Genomic DNA, 23887 nt, shown 5'->3' with positions numbered 1-23887 from the left:
ACACCACTTTGAAAAAGAAGCCACTTGGGAAAGGGAGGATCGTCTTCGACTCGAGTACCCCACCTTCTTCCCAACGGATCCTAAATCTCGGGACGAGATTCTTTTGAGTGGGGGTGAGTTGTCACACCCTAGCTAGTTCATGCATTAGAGTGTTGCATCATGTTTAATTTCCCAGAAAACTGAAATGGGGATGACAGAACCCCCAGCACCCCCCTGGAACAACTAGGGTTTACTAAAAACTTTTTCAATGAACCTGAAATGCCCTTCTAAAAAGTCCACCCTTTTTGTTTTGGGTTAAAACCTTTGACAAAAATGGTGCACACTTTTCTAGGACATCTTAAGGTCATTGGATTAATTTATATAGTATTTGCATTTGGTCATTTAAATGCTATAAAATATTTTAAATGCTCAAATAATCATAAACTAAAATGTTTACTGTTGGATATATTCTAAGCAGTAGCCATGATTAATTTTATGATTTTTGGAAATGCCCTGGCATTTTTAATAAAGCCCTGAAGTTACAGAAATAATAGAAAATAAAAAACAGAAAAAGGAGAGAGAGAAAGGATCCAGTCACTTACCTGGCGCAGCCCACCTGGCCCACTGGCCGGCCCGACACCTCACACTCCCCCTCCTCTCTCCCTCGCTCCCTCGACGCCATGGCCGACGCAGCCGTGCTTGCGCCATCGTGAAACCCACAGCCACCGCCATCCACTCGTCGCCTCGTCGTGCCAACAAACTTCGCCGTCATCCACTGCTTCGCCTCGGCCGATCTCCGAGCGCTCGCTCGCCCCGGAGACGATGCACCGAGCTCGTCCCGATCCGCCATCGCTGGAGATCCCCCTCGCTACCTCGACTGCTCCAGCTCTTCCCCAAGCTCGTCGTTTGCTCCCCTGCACTCGCAGTGAGCCACTGATCCTTCTCCCCCTCTCCGTTCTAGCTCTCATGCACCATACGTGCCGCCTCGAGTTCGCCCGCATGCACCGCCGCCTGTGCTCGCCGCCGATGAGTCTCCGGCCATCTAATGGTCCGGCCGTCGTGCCCAGTTTCCTCGCCATGCCCCGTAGAGCACGTACATGCCCCGCATGAGCCACCACGACCGTCACAACGATGACCCCGAGATCACCCGAGCTCCGGCGACCGCCAAGGTCGACGCCGGTGACGACTCCGGCCACCCCAGGCCCAACCACCTACACCACTCGACGCGGACAAGTGCCCGCGTCACGTAGATGCCCTCCGTCGGCCAATTGGTTGCTGGAGGAGGAAACCCGCACCCCTCCGCCATCCCTGGCCTTGCCGGCAACGAGCCCCGGGTCAACTCCGGCGAGTTTGACCCGGGTGGACCCCAGTTTGACTTCCCCCTTGACTCACTGACGTGTGGGCCCCAGGCCACTAACTAAACTAGGTTAGTATTAGTTTAACTCTAACTAAACTTAGCTAGTTTAGTTGACACTAACAGACGGGACCCACAGGTCAGGGTTGACCTGGACCGTCTCAGTTGACCGCTGACGTCACACTGACGCCAGGATGACGCAGTAAATCCTTTTCTGGATTTATTCTTATATAGGAAATTCCAGAAAATATTACAAACTTCAAAAATTCATAACTTTTAATCTATAACTCCAAATGCAAAGAATTATATATGAAATTTGATCACAAAAATTCAATCTTTCCATCTGTAGTGGTTCATGCATGACAAAACACTTTAACATTGCTGTTTAGGTGAAACAAGCTAATACACTTATAATGCTTAAGAACATAAGCTTCCATTTGAATCTTTGATTCAAATGGACCCAAACCAACTTGTTTCACCAATGCATTAGGCAGGACACCTCATATTGCCATGCCATAGCATGCATCATATTGTTGCATATTGCCATGTGATGATTGTATTCTGTGGTGTCTTTCGTGGTAGGTTCTGCCTCCGAGGATATTTCCGAGTATCTAGCTGAAGGGCAGTACCGTACTACTACTCCATCAGGCAAGCAACCCCATTGATCATATCGATACAATCCCATGTTCTCGCTTCTGCTCTCATTTACTGCATTAAGACAACAATGTTCCAAACTGCTGTGTGCTGCGGTAGTTGAACCCTTGTCCTCTGCATGACCTGTCATTTCCACATTAACTAGATGAAACCCACTAGCATGTGTAGGAGTTGATTGAGCCATGTATGTGTTTCCTACCTTGCTATGCCTGCTATGCTTAGAGTTGTGTCAGGTCTGGTTCATCTGGGTGATGGGCTAGAGTGAAATGATTACGTCGGTAATGTGAGGGATGTGTCGAACATGTTTTGGTAAAGGTATCGATGAGAGGCCATGTAGGAGTACATGGTGGGTTGTTTCATTGAGGCTGTCCATAAGAACTAAGATCTGTATGCGTGATTTAAGATTCAGCTACTACCACACATTGGGCCCTGAAATATGACCCCGCTCGACTTACTGATCCCTCTCGTCCTCTGTCCAGGAGTTGCAACTAGTTTCTAGTGTTTGTAGGTTATGTGTTGGCGGCCGTGCGTAGCGCTGACCCTAGGGGTGGGCTATGATGCGGTATATACACCGTGGCCGGGTATGCCGGGCGCCCGTTTGGCGTCTCGGGACCCTGTACACATCGTTTGGGGCCGTTGAGGACACCGTGGCCGGATTTCCTTGTGTATGGAACCCGAATAGGCGATAAACCTGGACTAGAGACTTGTGTGGTTAGTCAGGTCGTGGTCTACACCCACGTCGACTTTCGCTTGAAGTCTGTTGAGCACATGTCATGTGCAGACGCTAAGTGGTGGAGACATGTGTGATGGAGTACACCCCTGCAGGGTATAAAACTATTCGAATAGCCGCGTCCGCGGTAAAGGACTACTTGATTGCCTATATAGTTCATAGACAAGTTAATGGTTACTACTAAAAGACTCAAGATAAGTGTGAGTACCGAGGATGGCTCTCTCGTAGGATGACGAGGGAGGATCCCCGGTGGTGTATTGTGTTGGTGATTAGTGGACTCGTGTGCGGAAACTATTTTACAGTGGTGTCTCGTAGGATAGCTTAGCCAAGAGTCAAAGCTGGCTTGCTGCAATAACTCCACCACCTTCTTGAGAATAAGCATGTATAGTAGGATCTGTTGTAAGACTTGCTGAGTACCTTTGTACTCATGTTGCTTTAATTACTGTTTTCAGACGACAACATCGCCCCCTCTGATGGGTTTTACATAGACCTCGACGTCGATGAGTAACTTGCCACCCAGGTGGTGATTATGGCCATGGAGGGCCCTATGTAGATAGTCAGGCTTCGACAAGCCTTCTTTCTTTCTAGTGTTTATACCCAGACTTAATTGCTTCCACATGCGCTTGTATGCTTGTATGACTTGAGTGTCGGGTCTTGTGACCCCTACCTGTATGAACATGTTATGTATGGCTCTCCGGAGCCTTTAAATAAAGTACTTGAGTTGTAGAGTTTTGTTGTGATGCCATGTTGTATTTACACATATCGAGCATATTGTGTGTATGATTGAAATGCTTGGTATGTGTGGGATCCGACAATCTAGTTGTTTATCCTTGGCAACCTCTCTTATGGGGAAATGTAGTCTAGTGCTCCTTGAGCCATAGTAGTCCGCTATAGCCCGGTTCACCCGAGTCCTGCTAGCCCAGCACTACTGCTCAGGACACTTGACTAGCCGGCATGTGTTTCACTTCGTTCCTATGTCTGTCCCTTCGGGGAAATGTCATGCGGTGACCTCCGGAGTCCTGCCTAGCCTGCTATAGCCCGGGTTCGCCGGAGTCCTGTTAGCCCAGTGCTACAGCCTGGGTTCACACGCTGATGACCGACATGCTCGATGTGATTCATGTATGTCTGTCCCCATAGGTTAGTGCCGCTTTGGTTTCACGACTAGCCATGTCAGCCCGGGTTCTCTATCATATGGATGCTAGCGACACTATCATATACGTGAGCCAAAAGGCGCAAACGGTCCCGGGCCATGGTAAGGCGACACCCGTGGGAATACCGTGCGTGAGGCCGCAAAGTGATATGAGGTGTTATTGGCTAGATCGATGTGGCTTGGAATCGGGGTCCTGACATAAACCTTCATTCAAACCTTGTAAGCGGGGCCTCACATGACCAATCGTCGTTTTAACTTTGACAAGTTCAGGGTCTTTATAATTTGACTGTCAAGAGTACGGTGAGTCATTCCAGGATTACCTGGGCGGAGTGGCAGACTTACAAAGGCAGGACAACCCCAATTTTCTGGTGAATACACCAGGCATCCAAGCCTATTACAAGGGTAATCAAAGCTTTGTCCATTAACAAGGGCCCCCAAGTAATATTTCATTCCAGGCGTACAAGCCAGATCAGCAGGGTAGTCATAGCTATGCTCAATGAGCAGGAAGCCCCCAAGTATTGGGTAACTATGGCGTACAAGCCAGATCAAGAGGGTAGTTATAGCTATGCTCAATGAGCAGGAAGCCCCCAAGTGATCATATGAAGTGTCAATAAAGACTCATTATTCTCAGAAATGAAACGACAGAGGCCCTGAATTATCAGGGATGCCGACTTTATTATATTCATCATAATATATACATTTTCAAAATATGTACATCACAAGAACCGATGGCTCAGGTGTAATAAGGCCGAAGATGAGCAATATTCCACGGCCGGCGGGTCTCCTCCTCCGACATGCATGAGTCCTTGTGGTCTCGAACATCGATAAGGTAGTATGACCCATTGTTCAGATTTTTGCTGACCACAAAGGGTCCTTCCCAAGGCGGGGATAGCTTGTGCATATCAGTTTGATCCTGGATAAGCCGGAGCACCAAATCGTCTTCTTGAAAGGTCCTGGTTTTAACTCGGCGGCTATGGTAATGACGCAGATCTTGCTGGTAAATCACTGAATGAGCCGCCGCAAGGTCACGCTCCTCTCCAATAGGTCAATAGCATCCTGACGTGCCTTTTCATTATCAGCTTCAACATAAGCCGCCACACGAGGCGAATCATGATGGATGTCACTAGGGAGAACCGCCTCAGCTCCGTAAACCATGAAGAAAGACGTGTAACCCGTAGATCTGTCGGGGGTGGTATTGATGCCCCATAACACTAAGGGTAATTCCTCCACCCAACAACCCGGCGTCCTCTTCAAAGGGACCATAAGCCAGGGCTTGATGCCTCTCAAAATTTCTTGATTGGCTCTCTCAGCTTGACCATTGGACTGGGGGTGAGCTACTAATGATACATCAAGTCGAATATGCTCTCGTTGACAAAACTCTTTTATAGCACCCTTGGATAGATTAGTGTCATTATCAGTTATAATACTATGGGGAAAACCAAAACGGAAAATCACCTTTTTGATGAATTGAACCGTTGACGCTGCGTCACATTTACTAACCGGCTCTGCTTCAACCCACTTTGTAAATTTGTCAACTGCCACCAAAAGGTGGGTATTTTTATCCTTGGACCTTTTGAAAGGTACAACAATATCAAACCCCCAGACTGCTAACGGTCAAGCAATTGGAATCATCCTCAATTCTTGAACCGGAACATGAGCTCGTTTTGAAAATTTCTGACAGCCATCACATTTACTGACCAAATCTTCTGCATTAGCATGAGCTGTCAGCCAATAAAAACCATGATGAAAAGCCTTGGCCACGAGAGACTTAGAGCTGGCATGATGACCACAATCCCCTTCATGAATCTCTCATAGAATCTCACGGCCCTCATCTAGAGAAACACATCGTTGAAACACCCCTATGACACTGCAACTGTGCAACTCTCCATTGACAATAGTCATTGACTTAGACCGCCAGGTTATCTGCCTGGCCAAGGTTTCATATTCAGGTAGCTCGCCCTGGGTCATATAAGCCGAATATGGAACTGTCCAATCAGGAATAGCATGAAGAGCCGCCACCAGCTGTGCCTCCGGGTCAGGAATAGCAAGATCTTCCTCTGTAGGCAATTTGACTGAAGGATTATGCAGAATATCAAGGAAAACATTGGGTGGCACTGGCTTACGCTGGGACCCCAACCGGCTTAAAGCATCAGCCGCCTTGTTTTTCCTTCGATCAACGTGATCTACTTGATAACCCTTGAAGTGACCAGCAATAGCATCCACCTCTCGGAGATAAGCTGCCATGAGTTGGTCCTTAGAATCCCAAGTGCCTGAAACTTGCTGAGCCACTAAGTTCGAGTCACCAAAACACCTCACCCAGCTTAGATTCATCTCTTTAGCCATCCAAAGGTCATGGAGTAAGGCTTCATACTCAGTTGCATTGTTAGTACAAGGGAACATCAACCTTAAAACATAGAAAAATTATCACCTCATGGGGAAGTCAAAATAACTCCAGCCCCGAGCCTTCCAACTGCCCGGACCCATCAAAGTGAATAGTCCAATATGTGCTATCCGGCTTCTCCTTAGGCATCTGCAGCTCTGTCCAAATGTGGATGAAATCCACAAGTGCTTGAGACTTGATGGCTGTGCGAGGCATATACCTCAAACCATGAGGTCCAAGTTCAATGGCCCACTTGGCTACCTGACCTGTGGCCTCCCTGTTTTCAATAATATCCCCTAAGGGAGTAGAACTAACCACAGTGATGGGATGACCAAGGAAATATTGCTTGAGCTTTCGACTGGCCATGAACACCCCATATACCAGCTTCTGCCAATGCGGATACCTCTGCTTGGACTCAATGAGCACCTCACTGATGTGGTAAACCGGCCACTGAACCGGATATTCCTTGCCTGATTCCTTCCTTTCTACAATGATTCCTATGCTGACAGCTCGGCTATTGGCAGCCACATATAACAACAAGGGCTCTTTATCAATGTGGGCAGCAAGAACTGGTGGTTCAGCTAACTGTTTCTTCAAGGCCTCAAACGCCTGATCAGCAGCATCACTCGAGACAAAGTGATCTGTCTTCTTCATCATCTGGTATAGAGGGATAGCCTTTTCACCCAACCGGCTTATGAACCGCCTTAAGGCCACAATACGACCCGCCAGACACTGAACATCATTGATACACGGCGGTTTAGCCAGGGAAGTGATAGACTTTATTTTCTCCGAGTTAGCTTCAATACCCCGTTCAGAAACCAGAAAACCCAAGAGCTTGCCTGCTGGTACGCCAAAGACACAGTTGGTCGGGTTAATCATCATCTTGTAGACCCGGAGATTGTCAAAGGTCTCTTTTAAATCATCTATCAAGGTTTCCTTCTTCCTGAATTTCACCACAATATCATCCACATAAGCATGAACATTGCGCCCAATTTGATCACGGAGGCAATTTTGTACACATCGCTGGTAAGTCGCCTGGGCATTCTTAAGCCCAAAAGGCATAGAAACATAATAGAAGCCTCCAAAAGGAGTGATGAAGGATGTTCTCTCCTTGTCCTTAACTACCATCTTGATCTGATGATAACCAAAATAAGCATCCAAAAATCTCAAACGCTCACAACCCGCCGTAGCATCAATGATCTGATCAATACGGGGGAGAGCAAAAGGATCAACCGGACAGGCTTTGTTTAGGTCCGTGTAAGCCACACACATATGCCAAGTACCATTTTTCTTAAGTACCAGCATCGGGTTAGCCAACCACTCAGGATGAAAAACTTCAACAATAAACCCAGCCGCCAAGAGCCGGGCCACTTCTTCACCAATGGCCTTGCGCCTCTCTTCATTGAAACAGTGAAGGAATTGCTTGACCGGTTTAAACTTGGGATCAATATTAAGAGTGTGCTCAGTGAGTTCCCTCGGTACACCTGGCATGTCTGAAGGTTTCCATGCAAAGATGTCCCAGTTCTCATGGGTGAACTCGATGAGCGCACTTTCCTATTTCTGATCTAGATTAGCACTGCTACTGAACTGCTTAGATGAATCGCCAGGAACAAAGTCAACTAGTTTAGTGTCATCAGCTGATTTAAACTTCAACAGAGGATCATGCTCTGTAGTTGGCTTCTTCAAAGATGTCATATCTGCTGGGTCAACATTATCCTTGTAAATTTTTAACTCTTTTGTTGCACAAACGGACTCAGCATAAGCAACATCGCCCTCTTCACACTCCAAGGCTATCTTCCAGCTCCCATGCACCGTAATAGTGCCCTTATGACCCGGCATCTTAAGCTGCAAATAAATATAACACGGCCTTGCCATGAACTTAGCATAAGCCGTCCACCCAAACAGAGCATGATAAGGGCTCTTGATTTTAACCACCTCAAAAGTCAACGTCTCAGACCTGGAATCATGATCATCACCAAAAGCCACTTCCAAAGATATTTTGCCCACCGGATACGCCAACTTACCAGGCAGCACGCTATGAAAAATAGTATTCGACAGCTTAAGATCTTTGTCAGTCAAGATCATGCGACGAAAAGTTTCATAATAAAGAATATTGATGCTGCTATCTCCATCCATGAGCACCTTGGTAAATCTGTACCCTCCAACTCGAGGCGCCACCACCAGAGCCAAGTGGCCCGGGTAATCAACCCGAGGCGGGTGATCCTCATGGCTCCAGACAATATGATGTTGAGACCATCGTAAGTAACGGGGAACCACCGACTCAACTGCGTTCACTGCCCTCTTATGGAGCTTTTGATACCGCTTACATAAACTCATGGTTAAGACATGGTACTGCTCACTATTTAATTGCTTTCGGGTTACTCTGATAACCAGAATGCTGCTGCTGATTGCCTTGACCAGACTGTTGATTAAAACCACCTTGATTACCTTGGCCCTGGAAACCGGAATTTGAATAGTCACCACCAAAACCAGGACCACAAGAGCCGGATCCTGAGTCGCCGTTCGGTCCATGATTGTTCATGCTTTGGGCAAGGCTAATTCATCATCTCCTCAAGGTTGAATTTAGGTCCTCCAAACCGAGGTGGGGGTTTTCCCTTGCGATGCTGATTATTACTCTGCGTATTGGTGTTAGCCACAAAATCCAAGCTGCCATCAGCCTTACGCTTACCATTGCTGCCTTGACTTGCCGGGTCATGCTGCTGCCCTCTCGTATTGCTGCTCTTCTTTCCCTTACCCAGCTTCTCATCATCAAACTCGGGGTCCTTGGTACCATCAAAGTCGGCATACTTGACTAGAGCCGCCATTAGTTCCCCCATGTCATTGCAGTGGCGTTTAAGCCGCCCCAGCTTCTGCTTCAATGGGTGGAAATGGCAATTTTTCTTCAACATCAGGACTGCTGAGCCGGCATTGATACTATCTGAAGAATGTATAACATCTGAGATCCGGCGTACCCAATGGGTCATTGACTTGCCATCACCTTGGACACATGAGTCCAAGTCTAGGATTGACATAGGCTGCTTGCATGTGTCTTTAAAATTCTGGATAAAACATGCCTTCAATTCTGCCCTTGACTTAATGGAATTAGCGGGCAACCCTTTCAACCAAGTACGAGTCGGCCCATCTAACATCATGGTGAAATACTTAGCACATGCAGCATCGCTGACATCCAACATCTCCATGGCCATCTCATAGTTTTCGATCCAAGCCTCCCGGGGTTGATCCGCCATGTAATTAGGCACCTTCCGAGGGCCCTTGAAATCTTTGGGTAGAAGCTCGTTGCGAAGAGCCGGTACTAAACACGGCACACCCAGGGTTCTAGAGGTCACTCCTTCCTCCATAGATGCTAACGGATAAATCGGAGATTGCTGTTGAGCCGCCTGCTCCGCCTCTCGACGCGCTCTGCCCTGATCCACCAAAGCATGGGCATTATTACCAACGCACGCCGGGTCATGCCCACGAAGCTGGTTATGATGATGTTCACTGCTTGAAACTGCGGGCGACTCAATATGCCTGCTATAGCTCCGGCTTGGACATGGGGTTGAATGAATCCGTTCACGGCTATACGAATAAGCCGCGTGCTGAGATACAGCCGTCTGAAGGAGCTCTCTGGCCCTCCGCATCTCTATCGCAGCCGGAAACTTGCCTTCAACTAGAAGAGCCGCCAATCGTGACGCTACAACAATCATATTATCCAAAAGGGTTAGAATAATGACCCGGCGGTGTCAACACGTGCTGAGGCGGAGTCACATCTAAACGAGGTGGATCCATCACGCGCGGCTGAATCAGCGCTCCAGTCACCGGTGCTTCTGCCGCCCGGTTCACCATCGGCGGGTCACTGGTACCTGCACCAGGCATGTTGAAGATATTTCTCGCGTCATAAACCAGGGGTAAACGACTCTAGTGCCTCCTCCGCATGACTTCATTCGAGGCATTTTGATCCAAGGTGAGCCGGAAAGAGTGTGCCTGAATCCGCTGTGCCTGGGCCTCCAGAGCGGCCCGCTCTGTAGCCATCCTAGCATTCTCAGCCGCCAGCTCCTCCTTGGATTGAGCTATCTCATCTCATAGCTTCGCCACATCCACCTTGTGTTGTTCCTGGTTGTCCGGGGTTACCTCCACCCCCATCAGAGTCTCCAATGCCTCCAATAACTCTGTCAAAGCTTGAGCCAGCGGGCGCGCGGTACCACTAACACCAGCCGTCACCGCAGGAGCTGAGCTAGAGGTCATAGCCGCGGAGGTTGATGAACCGAGCGCCGGCTGTGTACCGGCCATGAAGATCGCAACCCTGTTCGGCGGCTCATAGGGGTCCGGAATACTGTTGCCATTGGAACAGCCCCCAAGCCGGCCATCTTGCAATTGATACATTGAATGAGTCTTGCCTGTGGACAATTCACCATCAGAATAGATGGCCGTCTCACCACCAGAGACAGATCCTTCCTCAAATTCCGCCCCATGGATAAAACCAACAAAGGTGTGCTTCACAGAGTGTTGAACCCGGGCGGGTCGTGCACGCTGAGCCGTCTCGATGATGTCGATGCAGGTGTCCAGCTCAGGGCCCGGTTCGCCGATCTTGCCGATGAAGACGTGGATTCCGCCGAAGGGGACCCGGTACCCGTACTCAATTGAGCCGGCCTTGGGGCCCCAACCTGCATCATCGATGTAGAGCTTGCCACGATGACTCTTGGTCATCTGGCCCACAACGTATCCCTTGATGCCTCCGAAGCTGCCCTTCAAGAACTCGAAACCACCGTGCGCTGGCCCCATGGTGGGCGCCAACTGTCGTGGTGTTGACACGGCAGATGTCCTAGCACAAGGACTTAGTCGTGGAGCCATTGCAACTAGGTTAGCTTGAAGGGGTTAGGCGGGACAAAGACACAGAGAGTTTACCCAGGTTCGGTCCCTCTCAACGAGGTAAAAGCCTACTCTTGCTTTGTGTTGTATTGCTAGGGTTTCGATTACCAAGGAGCGAATACGCTTGACCTAGCCCTCGATTGTTTGTTACCCACCCTAAACCGCCGCCGGGTTGTCCCTTTATATACACAGGTTGACGCCCGGCGGTTTACGGAGTCCCGACCGGCTCATACACAACATGTTCGGCTCGGTGACTAACTGCGCTTGCTTTATAATACAAGTCATACATACATGGCGGTTCATCCTCTTGGGCCTCAAGTCGCCACTGGGTCTTGGGCTGCCAACATGCTTGTATGATCCGCCATCTTTACGGTAAGCCGCCAGTGGTATGACCCAGCCCTCCTGGGCAGTTCATACCCAGTAGTTATATCCCCAACAGAATATGTCTATAATATTTTCTCCTTTTCCAGTCCAGAATTCCAGCTGTCGGCATTCTCCCTCTTCATGTAAACCTTATAAAATAAGACAGAATAGGCATACGCATTGTGATATAATGTGTAATAACAGCCTATAATGCAATAAATATCAATATAAAAGCATGATGCAAAATGGACGTATCAATGTCCATGCTACAAAGAAAAGAATATGTGATGAACATGATAGGCAGCATTCCACATCAAAAATTCTATTTTTATCATTTACCTACTCGAGGACGAGGAGGAATTAAGCTTGGGGATGCTGATACATCTCCAACATATCTATAATTTTTGATTGTTCCATGCTGTTATATTATCATTGTCGGTGTCAAAACCGGCAGATCTCGGGTAGGGGGTCCCGAACTGTGCGTCTAAGGCGGATGGTAATAGGAGGCAGGGGACACGATGTTTTACCCAGGTTTGGGCCCTCTTGATGGATGTAAAACCCTATGTCCTGCTTGATTTATTCTTGATGATATGAGTATTACAAGAGTTGATCTAGCACGAGATCGGAGAGGCTAAACCCTAGAAGCTACCCTATGGTATGATTGTATGTTGTCCTACGGACTAAAACCCTCCGGTTTATATAGACACCGAAGGGGGCTAGGGTTACACAAGGTCAGTTACAAAGGAGGAGATATCCATATCCGTACTGCCTAGCTTGCCTTCCACGCCAAGTAGAGTCCTATCCAGACACGGGATGAAGTCTTCAATCTTGTATCTTCATAGTCCAACAGTCCGGCTGTCCGGAGACCCCCTAATCAAGGACTCCCTCAGTAGCCCCCTGAACCAGGCTTCAATGACGATGAGTCCGGCGCACAGTGTTGTCTTCGGCATTGCAAGGCGGGTTCCTCCTCCGGATATACCACAGAAGAGTTTGGATACAAGGATAGTGTCCGACCCTGCAAAATACGTTCCACATACCACCGTAGAGAGAATAATATTTCCACAAATCTAATCTGCCGACACGTTTTGGCAACATGACATCATGCCATGGCTCGGTGATTATTCGAACCCTTTTTATTTAACTAGCCCCGCACATAACGTGAGGCAGTTTCCTGACACGTCTTGTCAAAGCAGAGATCGTGTCCCCCTGATTACGGGACTCTCATCAATACGGGCGTGGGTAACCCAACCGTGCCATCAATTACAGCGCTTGAGTGATAAGCGAGTTTTACCAGGCTAGTGAGGGCACATAGTTTCGGCCGCCCTTATAAAGAGATAAGTGATGTCTACTACACAACCTTCTTCTTGTAGACGTTGTTGGGCCTCCAAGTGCAGAGGTTTGTAGGACAGTAGCAAATTTCCCTCAAGTGGATGACCTAAGGTTTATCAATCCGTAGGAGGCGTAGGATGAAGATGGTCTCTCTCAAGCAACCCTGCAACCAAATAACAAAGAGTCTCTTGTGTCCCCAACACACCCAATACAATGGTTAATTGTATAGGTGCACTAGTTCGGCAAAGAGATGGTGATACAAGTGCAATATGGATGGTAGATAAAGGTATTTATAATCTGAAATTATAAAAACAGCAAGGTAACGAATGATAAAAGTGAGCGTAGATGGTATTGCAATGCGTGGAAATAAGGCCTAGGGTTCATACTTTCACTAGTGCAAGTTCCCTCAACAATAATAACATAATTGGATCACATAACTATCCCTCAACATGCAACAAAGAGTCACTCCAAAGTCACTAATAGCGGAGAACGAACGAAGAGATTATGGTAGGGTATGAAACCACCTCAAAGTTATTCTTTCCAATCAATCCGTTAGGCTATTCCTATAAGTGTCACAAACAGCCCTAGAGTTCGTACTAAAATAACACCTTTAGACACAAATCAACCAAAACCCTAATGTCACCTAGATACTCCAATGTCACCTCAAGTATCCGTGGGTATGATTATACAATATGTGTCACACAATCTCAGATTCATCTATTCAACCAACACATAGAACCTCAAAGAGTGCCCCAAAGTTTCTACCGGAGAATCACGACGAAAACATGTGCCAACCCCTATGCATAGGTTCATGGGAGGAACCCGCAAATTGATCACCAAAACATACATCAAGTGAATCACGTGGTATCCCATTGTCACCACAGATACGCACGGCAAGACATACATCAAGTGTTCTCAAATCTTTAAAGACTCAATCCGATAAGATTACTTCAAAGGGGAAACTCAATTCATTACAAGAGAGTAGAGGGGGGAAGAAACATCATAGAATCCAAATATAATAGCAAAGCCCGCGATACATCAAGATCATATCACCTCAAGAACACGAGAGAGAGAGATCAAACACATAGCTACTGGTACATACCCTCAGCCCTGAGGGAGGACTACTCCCTCCTCGTCATGGAGAGCACCGGGATGATGAAGATGGCCACCGGAGAAGGATTGCCCCCTCCGGCAGGGTGCCGGAATGGGTCTAGATTGGTTTTCGGTGGCTACGGAGGCTTCTGGCGGCGGAACTCTCGATCTAATCTCTGTTCTGGAAGTTTTACGATACGTAGGTATATATGGGTGAAAGGAGTACGTCGGTGGACCGAAGGGGGGGCCACAAGGCAGGGGGCGCGCCCCCTACCCTCGTGAGTGCCTCCTTCATCTTCTAACGTAGGGTCCAAGTCTATCCGGTAGGTTTCCTTCCAAAAATACTTCTCCAGTTGATTTCGTTCCGTTTCGACTCTGTTTGATATTCCTTTTCTTTGAAACACTGAAATAGGCATAAAACAACAAATCTGGGCTGGGCCTCCGGTTAATAGGTTAGTCCCAAAAGTAATATAAAAGTGGATAATAAAGCCCAATATTGCCCAAAATAGTAGATAATATAGCATGGAGCAATCAAAAATTATAGATACGTTGGAGACGTATCAATAAGGTTTAACCTTCTTCTACCCACGCCTTCTTCCTCTTTGCTCATCCGTCCTTGCGCACTCGAGCTCCAACGCCCAAGTCCACATCCTTCTCCTCAACCTTCTCCAAACATGTCCGGAGCGGGAGGCAAGTGGATGGCTTTCTCCATCACGGAGGGACACATCAAGAAGATGCGCGGAGCCGGATACTTATCCACGAATATCGCGCATCGGCTGCCCGCTGCGGGGCAGATCGTCCCCACCCAGAACCTCACGAGAGGGTAGTCTTCCTCCACCACTCCCTCCGCGGACTAGGGTTTCCCCTCCATCCATTTGTCTGTGGTCTTATGTTCTTCTATGGGCTGGACTTTCATGATCTAGCACCAAACTTCATCCTCAAAATTTCGGCGTTCATCGTCGTGTGTGAGGCCTTCCTTCGCATCCGGCCCCACTTCAGCTTGTGGCTGAAGACCTTCAATATCAAGTTGAAGGTGGTGGGAGGCCAACAAGCAGAATGCGGCGGAGCCATGGTGGGCAAGATGCCCAATGTTATATGGCTTGAAGGCTCCTTTGTGGAGACCATAAAGAGGTGGCAATCGGCATGGTTCTACATCACCGAGCCGCGCGACACCAACTGGGTGGCTGCCCCCGAGTTTCGATCCGGAATCCCCACGCGGCTCACCTCCTGGAAAGAGAAGGGCCTATCCTGGGGTTCATTGGTGGAGCTGGACGGACTCCAGAAATGTATCTGGAATATGGCAAGTAAGAAGCTCAAGCTTGTCAACATAGTCCAGGTCATGCTCTTCCGCCGGATCCTCCCGTGTCAACAACGGGATTTCAACTTGTGGGAGTTCGACCCGGCCCAGCACCAGACTCTGAGCGAGCTCTTCGACAGACGCACAAGGACGTCTGGAGGGTGCTGTTCAAGGGTGCCGAGGTCCCTCCCTCTCTCACCGAGGACCGCAGGCTAAGTGCGAAGCGCCCTGCGAATTCGGTAAGTTTTGTACATCTGGTAGGATTTTTACTTCCCATAGCTTAACGACGCGCGGGGTCTGTGCTCCCATGCCTTTGATAGGACTGGGTGGGGGCATCGGAGAAGATTGACTGTCTGGCCCCTCTGCCCGAAGACACTGCGGATGCTCTCCTGACGGAGATGCTGACTCCGGCTCCTTATAAGGTGCCGGAGAAGACCAAGAAGGCCAAGGGAACCCGAAAGAGTTCCCGGCGCCAGGTGGTATCGGACTCATCGTCTGATAACTCCGCGACGCACTCCTCCCCCTAAGACGAGGAGGAAGATGAAGATGCTCCCCCTCCAGTCGGGGGAGACAAGAAAAGGAAGGCCGCCCCAACCGGGGGGCCGAAGGGTCCAAGAAGGGAAGGACTCTCCTTCCGGACTACTCCACCACCGCCGTCGAAGGCGAAGACGAGTGGCTGCTCAGGGCCAAGCCCCTGGTGAAGTCGTAAGTATTCGAATACCAGAGTAACTCATAGTATACCTTTGTCGCACTTCTTCTCCTAATGCCGAATATGATTATGAAGACCGCCCCAAGCCCGTATCGACGTATCTTCGTCAGGCGGCTCCTTGGACTCGTCGGATATGGATAGCGATCCACTTCCGACCGCCACCTCCCCTTGCCCTACGGACAATGCCGAGGTATTGTCTCAAGAGGCACCGGGTCGAGGGGAGACAATCCCGGAGGCGCCTCAAGGCGACCTTCCGGACTCCGGGAGCAGAGAGAGCAAGGCTCCCGAGGGCTCCGAGTTCGGCCCTCAGCCGAACACCGCGCCGGAACCTCCAGTGGTTCCGGACTCGGGCAGGCGGCCTCCTTCCAAAAGGGGCAAGACGCCTGTGCCGGTGACCTCTGTCCATCCAGCGGCACCGGACAATCTGCCGGGAGCGCTTCACAGCGCTTCCATCGACGAAGAGCACCGCACTATTATGAGTGCGGTGATCCAGAAGGTTCAGTCCACCAAGAGCGGACTGACTGAAGCCTGTGCCAGCCTTCTAACAGGCTTTGAGGTAAGTATTTGAAATATAGGAAAAATATTACCGCATAGACAGTTGCCCCTGATGCTCTGTTTGGTGTTCAAAAAGAAAAGCCAAATAGAGGATCAACTAATATCTGCAGGAGTCTAATATAAGTATGTCTATATGCGTATGCAGGCTTCGCTGCTGACCTCTGCCGCACTGACTGCGGAGGTCGCCGTACTGAAGCAGGACCTCAAAGGGTCCAAGAAAGAGCTCGGCCTTGCCAAGAGGCAGCTCGAGGAGAACAAAGGTAAGTAATACTTGGTCTATAGATGTGTATATATACGCGATTGCAAAATGACAGGATCATCTTTAATTTGCCAGGGGCCATGACTGAGGTGGCAACCCTGAAGCAAGTGCTATCCAAGGCCGAAAACAAAGCGGCCCAGGAGCGCACCTGTGATAGCTTGGCTTATTAGGGATGATAGACTACTCATATCAATAAGGAATTCCTTCTTTTCCAGGAGCCCATTCGGACAGAACTCTAAAGTTAAGCGTGCTCAGCTTGGAGTAGTGTTAGGATGGGTGACCGACTAGGAAGTTGCTCCCGGGTGCGCACGAGTGAGGACAAAGTGCGCAGAAAAGACTAGTATTGATCTATGGGGACAGTCTAAATCCCGCCAGAAGTAACGACCACCAGCGGGTGTGTGCGGGGCGTTACAAGTTGGTATCAGAGCCGACCCTCGCGGTTACATGGATGGTTGCGGACAGGTGCGTGGTCATGTTGTTCATGACGTTTGTGACCCGTCATGGCACCCGGCATGGCACATGTACCGGACTGGAAGCACAGCCGTTTGTGCCAAGAGGGAACGTTCCTGTGGCCCGACAAGGACGTCGGTTCCTCTGAGTGGGGGTGTATGTGATAGCCTGGCTTATTAGGGATGATAGACTACTCATATCAATAAGGAATTCCTTCTTTTCCAGGAGCCCATTCAGACAGAACTCCAAAGTTAAGTGTGCTCAGCTTGGAGTAGTGTCAGGATGGGTGACCGACCGGGAAGTTGCTCCCGGGTGCGCACGAGTGAGGACAAAGTGCGCAGAAAAGACTAGTATTGATCTGTGGGGCCAGTCTAAATCCCGCCAGAAGTAACGACCACCGGCGGGTGTGTGCGGGGCGTTACAGCACCGATCAGGAAAAACAAGAGGCACGGGTGGGCGAGGTGCAGCAAGAGCTCCACGCTCTTGTGACGAAGCACGAGGCGTTGGAGCTTGACTTGAAGACACGAGAGTCCGAGCTTGCCGCGGCCCTTGAGAGTGCAAAGAGTGCCAAGGCCGAAGCCCAAAAGGCCCTTCAGGAGATTGATGCGATGAAGAAGATATCGACGGGTAAGGCATTTTATATGCAAAGCAAGCATGTGAAAGTAAATTACTTGTTACTTACCCGAATTCGGAGCTCTCCAGGAGCATTCACAGATTTGCCCCGCAGCGTGTCGGATGCCGCACAATTTTACCAGGCCAAGGAGGGAAGCTCAACGGAGAAGCTGTTCTGGTCTCAATATACTGGGACCGAACACCCGATGCCTCTGAGCGACCAGCTGAAGCAACTGGTCGAGCTGCACAAGGCGGCCGAACAGGCCATGAAGGGCTTTATAGTTCAGATGTGGCCTGGCGACGCCCTTCCCAACAGCTACTTCAGCCTGGTGAGGCGGCTTGTGGATGCCTGCCCACGGCTAGAAGTCATTAAGCGGTCCGTCTGCATCGAAGGTGCACGCCGGGCTTTCGCCCGTGTCAAGGTGCAATGGGCCAAGATGGACGCCGTGAAGCTGGTGAAGGAAGGGCCGCCTGCGGGCAAGGAGCATCGCCACCCTGAGATGTACTATGAGGGTGTCCTGAAGGGTGCCCGTCTCGTAGCGGACGAGTGTACGAAAGATGTAATATTTGAGTAAACTTGCTCGTGTAATACTGTATTATGAAAACTTGTTCATATGCGCTATGCAATGCTTGTTTGAATTTAAAATATTACCTTCTGTTCGACTATTTATCAAATCTGAGAGATGGCTAGTCGTCGGCTTCTGCCCCCATGCCACGAGTGCTGGGGTGTTCGGGATAAACCTGAGCACTCTTGTTCCCATTTTTGGGTCCTTCGAGGGAGGTGCTCAGCACAACGAACAAGGCAATCGGACTATAATGCGTTATCACTCTCACTTAGCCATAGAATTCTATAATTTTAAATTTCGGCGAAGCCCCTAGTATTTGGAAGGCCGAATTCGAGGCGCTATACACGCCTTAAGGCGGACAGGGCCGACTCCTCGCTCTAAGCGGCATAAGTCTTTAGGGACTTGAAACCTCTCAAACAACGACCAGTATCTCGCCTTATCATGACAGCTAGTTTTAGCTTTCTCTACTGAGGTTCTTAGCCCAGCAGAACCGGGGCACAATCGCAGTAGTTCTCCCAGTGCTACCTTAGCCGATATAGCGGAACGTAAGGTACCAAAATATGGGAGCCGGGAAAACCCAACTATTGACCCAAGACATGATTCGGAGCTGATGCATATAATGCTATAAGTTTGGGGTGCCGCACTGTCGAAAGTGTTCGGGCTTCTCACGCCATATTATGGGGTATGCTTAAGCCCCTAGCGTATTGGCCGTACCAGAGTGTAAGAGTGCTAGATGTCATGAATGAACATATATATATATATATAAAGGAAGAATGCAATAATAGTCTTAATGCTATGCATTGTTTATTCAAAAAGGGTGCGTTAAAGCAGAATGATACAAGTAGTGCGATAAGCAAAGAGTAGGACTATTTGACATGTCCCTTCCAAGGGCAAGCTGAGGAATAGTATTAAAGCAAGTATTTCACTCATCATCGTAATCCACCTGGGAGTTCCGTGGTGTGACGTAGCTTTCTGCCTCCTTGGTTGCTGCATCATGTGTTCGGCAATCATGCTGCCGGACAGGGTTTCCAGAGATTAAAGTCCTGAAAGAGAAAAATAACGAAGCGGGAAGCCCCTAGTGCGGTTTAAGCCGCGTCTTGGAGCTTGCCGTAGTCATGCCCCCTCCCCGCCTGTGCCCATGGTATTTTTAATGCGTAATTATGTACGTGTGGCACGGATTTCACCGTTTGGCTGGGACCGGGGTGGGGTCCACATTGCTATGCGATCTCGGAACATGCCAGGCGGTCTTGTTGCCGATTACTCTGGGCACGCTTGAAGGTTTTCGGGTCCTTAATCGCCGAACTAGTGGATTGCCTTAAGAGGCTGCTTTGCGCTTCTGCTGTGAGGGCTGCAGTGTGCTCCTCCGTGCGGAGAGAGCGCTTTGTGTTTCCATTGACTGTGATGACCCCCCGAGGTCCTGGCATCTTGAGCTTGAGATATGCATAATGCGGTACCGCATTGAATCTCGCAAATGCGGTTCGCCCGAGCAGTGCATGGTAGCCACTGCGGAACGGGACTGTGCTGAAGATTAACTCTTTTCTTTGGAAGTTATCCGGAGATCCGAAGACCACTTCCAGTGTTACTGAGCCTGTGCGATGGGCCTCTAGACCTGGTATGACGCCTTTAAAGGTCATTTTTGTGGGTTTGATCCTTGAGGGGTCTATACCCATTTTGCGCACTGTGTCCTGATAAAGCAGGTTCAGGCTGCTGCCGCCATCCATAAGGACTCGAGTGAGGTGAAATCTGTCAATGATTGGGTCTAGGACCAATGCGGCGAATCCGCCATGACGGATACTAGTGGGGTGGTCCCCGCGGTCAAAGGTGATTGGACAGGAAGACCATGGGTTGAACTTTGGGGCGACTGGCTCCAACGCATATACGTCCGTGAGCGCACGCTTCCGCTCCCTCTTGGGGATGTGGGTTGCGTATATTATGTTCACCGTCCGCACTTGTGGGGGGAACCTCTTCTGTACTCCGGTGTTCGGCTGCCGGGGCTCCTCCTCGTCATCGCTATGTGACCCCTTATCTTTGTTTTCGGCATTTATCTTGCCGGCCTACTTGAACACCCAACAATCCCTGTTGGTGTGGTTGGCTGGCTTGTCGGGGGTGCCGTGTATTTGGCACGAGCGATCGAGTATACGGTCCAAACTGGACGGGCCCGGAGTGCTTCTTTTGAATGGCTTTTTCCGCTGACCGGGTTTAGAGCCTTTGAATCCGGCATTGACTGCCGTATCCTCGGTATTGTCGCTGTTAATGCGGCGCTTATGTTTGTTGCGACGTGACCTGCCATTGCCATCCTTGGTATCCGAAGTACCATGGTTCTTTGATATGTTATTACTGCGAGCCAGCCAACTGTCTTCTCCCGCACAAAATCAGGTCATGAGTGTCGTGAGGGCTGCCATAGATTTTGGCTTTTCCTGACCAACGTGCCGGGCGAGCCACTCGTCGCGGATGTTGTGCTTAAAAGCTGCTAGGGCCTCTGCATCCGGACATTCGATGATTTAATTTTTCTTTGTTAGGAACCGTGTCCAGAATTGCCTGGCCAATTCCTCTAGCTGCTGAATTATGTGGCTCAAGTCATCGGCATCTGGTGGTCGCACATAAGTGCCCTGAAAGTTGTCGAGGAATGCGGCTTCCAGATCTTCCCAACAGCCGATGGACTCTGCTGGCAAGCTGTTGAGCCAATGCCGGGCTGGTCCTTTGAGTTTGAGTGGGAGGTATTTGATGGCGTGTAGGTCATCGCCGCGGGCCATGTGGATGTGCAGGAGGAAATCCTCGATCCATACCACATGATCTGTTGTGCCGTCGTATTATTCTATATTTATGGGTTTGAAACCCTCTGGGATTTGATGATCCATTACTTCATCTATGAAGCATAAGGGGTGTGCGGCGCCTCTGTACTGGGCTATATCGCAACGCAGCTCAAATGAGTCTTGCCCGCTGTGTTCGGCCCGGCCCGACTTACTTTTAATGTATCCGGCGTGATGATTATCATCTCGCATACTGGCGCGCCCTCGTGATCCGTAGATTGATCTTGCGTGTTTTGCTTTGTCCTCCAATACGTCTCGCAGGTCTGGCGCATTTCCCCTTGCCTTTTTATTTGAATGGCGTCGGGGTGCGGGCTGAGCTTTTGGCTGGAATGCCTCTCTGTCGCGGCCGCGAGGTGGCCGATCAGCAGCGTCATACGCCGGGGATGGTGCTTCCTCCTCCAGTCGGGGTAGCAACCTGCACTTTGGGTATCTCTTGGAGGGGCGTTCGAGTTTATATTCCTCGGCAGCCAGGACCTCAGTCCATCTGTCAGCTAGCAAATGTTGATCAGCTTTGAAGCTGCTGCTGCTTTTTCTTTAGGCTATTTTCCGTGGCTATAAGCCGGCGCTTGAAGCGCTCTTGTTCGATGGGATCCTCTGGCACAACGAATTCGTCATCGTCGAGGCTTGCCTCGTCTTCGGAGGGAGGCATGTAATTGTCATCCTCCGCCTCTCCCTCTGCCGCTCTCTCTGGAGGGCTGGCTTCTCCATCCTCCTGCCCTAAATCTTGCTGGAGGGGATTGTTGCCGTCTTCGGCACTGTCCGGAGTGCTATTATCTCCTGTGCCGGTATCACCACTTTTGCCTTGGCGGGACTTAGAGTGGCGCGGCTGACGCCGGCGCTTGGGTTGCTTCTTGGAGGGGTCGTCCTCCGTTGTCTCGTCGTCATTGCCTTCTTTGGGTGTGTCCACCATGTATATATCGTATGATGAGGTGGCTGTCTAGTGCCCTGTGGGCAGTGGTTCCTCTTCGTCTCCCGCATCGTCGTCCATACCGTCGATGTATTCGGAGTCGAAGTCGAGCATGTCAGTTAAGTCGTCGACAGTGGCTACTAAGTGGGTGGTGGGTGGGCGGCGAATTTCTTCGTCGTCCGCATCCCAATCCTGCCGGACATAGTGCGACCAGGATCCTCCTGACAAGGAGAGAGACCTTAATGAGTTCAGTATGTCGCCGAAGGGCGAGTGCTAAAAAATATCCGCGGAGGTAAACTCCATGATCGGTGCCCAATCGGATTCGATAGGAACGGGCGCTAGCGGTTCGGAGTCCGTGGCCGGAGAAGGATCCGGTAGTTTGGCAACACGGCTCTTGTGAAGGGTAAGGTCGATATTCGGCTCGCTCGCCGCTGAGGATACGGCCTCCGTGACGGGGTCTATCCACCCGTCCATGGATGGCACAACTCGCTCCGAATTGAGGCTCAGAGCGGCTGCCGGTGCGATATCCTGAATACGGTCCGATGGTAGAGCTAAATCGTACTCATCGTGACCGCGTGGCGCACAAGGCAGGGGCTCGAATCCGTCGAAGATCAAGTCTCCGCGGATATCGGCTGTGTAATTTAAGCTTCCAAACCTGACCTGGTGGCCAGGGGCGTAACTTTCGATCTGCTCCAGATGGCCAAGCGAGTTGGCCCGCAGTACGAAGCCGCCGAACACAAAGATCTGCCCGGGGAGAAAAGTCTCACCCTGGACTGCATCGCTATCGATTATAGTAGGAGCCATCAAGCCTACCGGCGACGACACAAAGGAACTCTCAATGAAAGCACCAATGTCGGTGTCAAAACCGGCGGATCTCGGGTAGGGGGTCCGGAACTGTGCGTCTAAGGCGGATGGTAACAGGAGGCAGGGGACACGATGTTTTACCCAGGTTCGGGCCCTCTTGATGGAGGTAAAACCCTACGTCCTGCTTGATTTATTCTTGATGGTATGAGTATTACAAGAGTTGATCTACCACGAGATCAGAGAGGCTAAACCCTAGAAGCTAGCCTATGGTATGATTGTATGTTGTCCTAAGGACTAAAACCCTCCGGTTTATATAGTGATCGGAGGGGGCTAGGGTTACACAAGGTCGGTTACAAAGGAGGAGATATCCATATCGGTACTGCCTAGCTTGCCTTCCACGCCAAGTAGAGTCCTATCCGGACACGGGACGAAGTCTTCAATCTTGTATCTTCATAGTCCAACAGTCCGGCCAAAGGATATTGTCCGGCTGTCCGGAGACCCCCTAATCCAGGACTCCCTCAATCATTCTTGGATGTTTTACAATCATTTTATAGCAACTTTATATCATTTGTTGGGACTAACCTATTGACATAGTGCCCAGTGCCAGTTGCTATTTTTTGGTTGTTTTTTACTTCATAGAAAATCAATACCAAATGGAGTCCAAACACAGTGAAACTTTTTCAGAATTTTCTGGGCCAGAAGACACACGATGGGCCAAAGAAGTACTAGAGGGGTGCCCCGAGGGGGGCTCAACCCACCTGGGTGCGCCTGGGGACCCAGGCGCGCCCTGGTGGGTTGTGTCCACCTTGGTGGCCTCCCATACTGCCTCTTTGCTCTGTAAATACCCCAATATTCTAGAAACCCTAGGGGAGTCGAGGAAAAACAATTCCAGCCGCCGCAAGTTCCAGAAACCACATATGCAATCTAGACACCATCACTGAGGGGTCCATCATCCTCATTGGTGCCTCTCTGATGATGCGTGCGTAGTTCATTGTAGACCTACGGGTCCGTAGTTAGT

Source organism: Triticum urartu, chromosome 7 (genome assembly GCF_003073215.2).
Source record: "Triticum urartu cultivar G1812 chromosome 7, Tu2.1, whole genome shotgun sequence".
Lineage (NCBI taxonomy): Eukaryota > Viridiplantae > Streptophyta > Magnoliopsida > Poales > Poaceae > Triticum > Triticum urartu.
The sequence above is the reverse complement of the archived record's forward strand: the minus strand, read 5'-3'. Positions refer to the sequence as shown.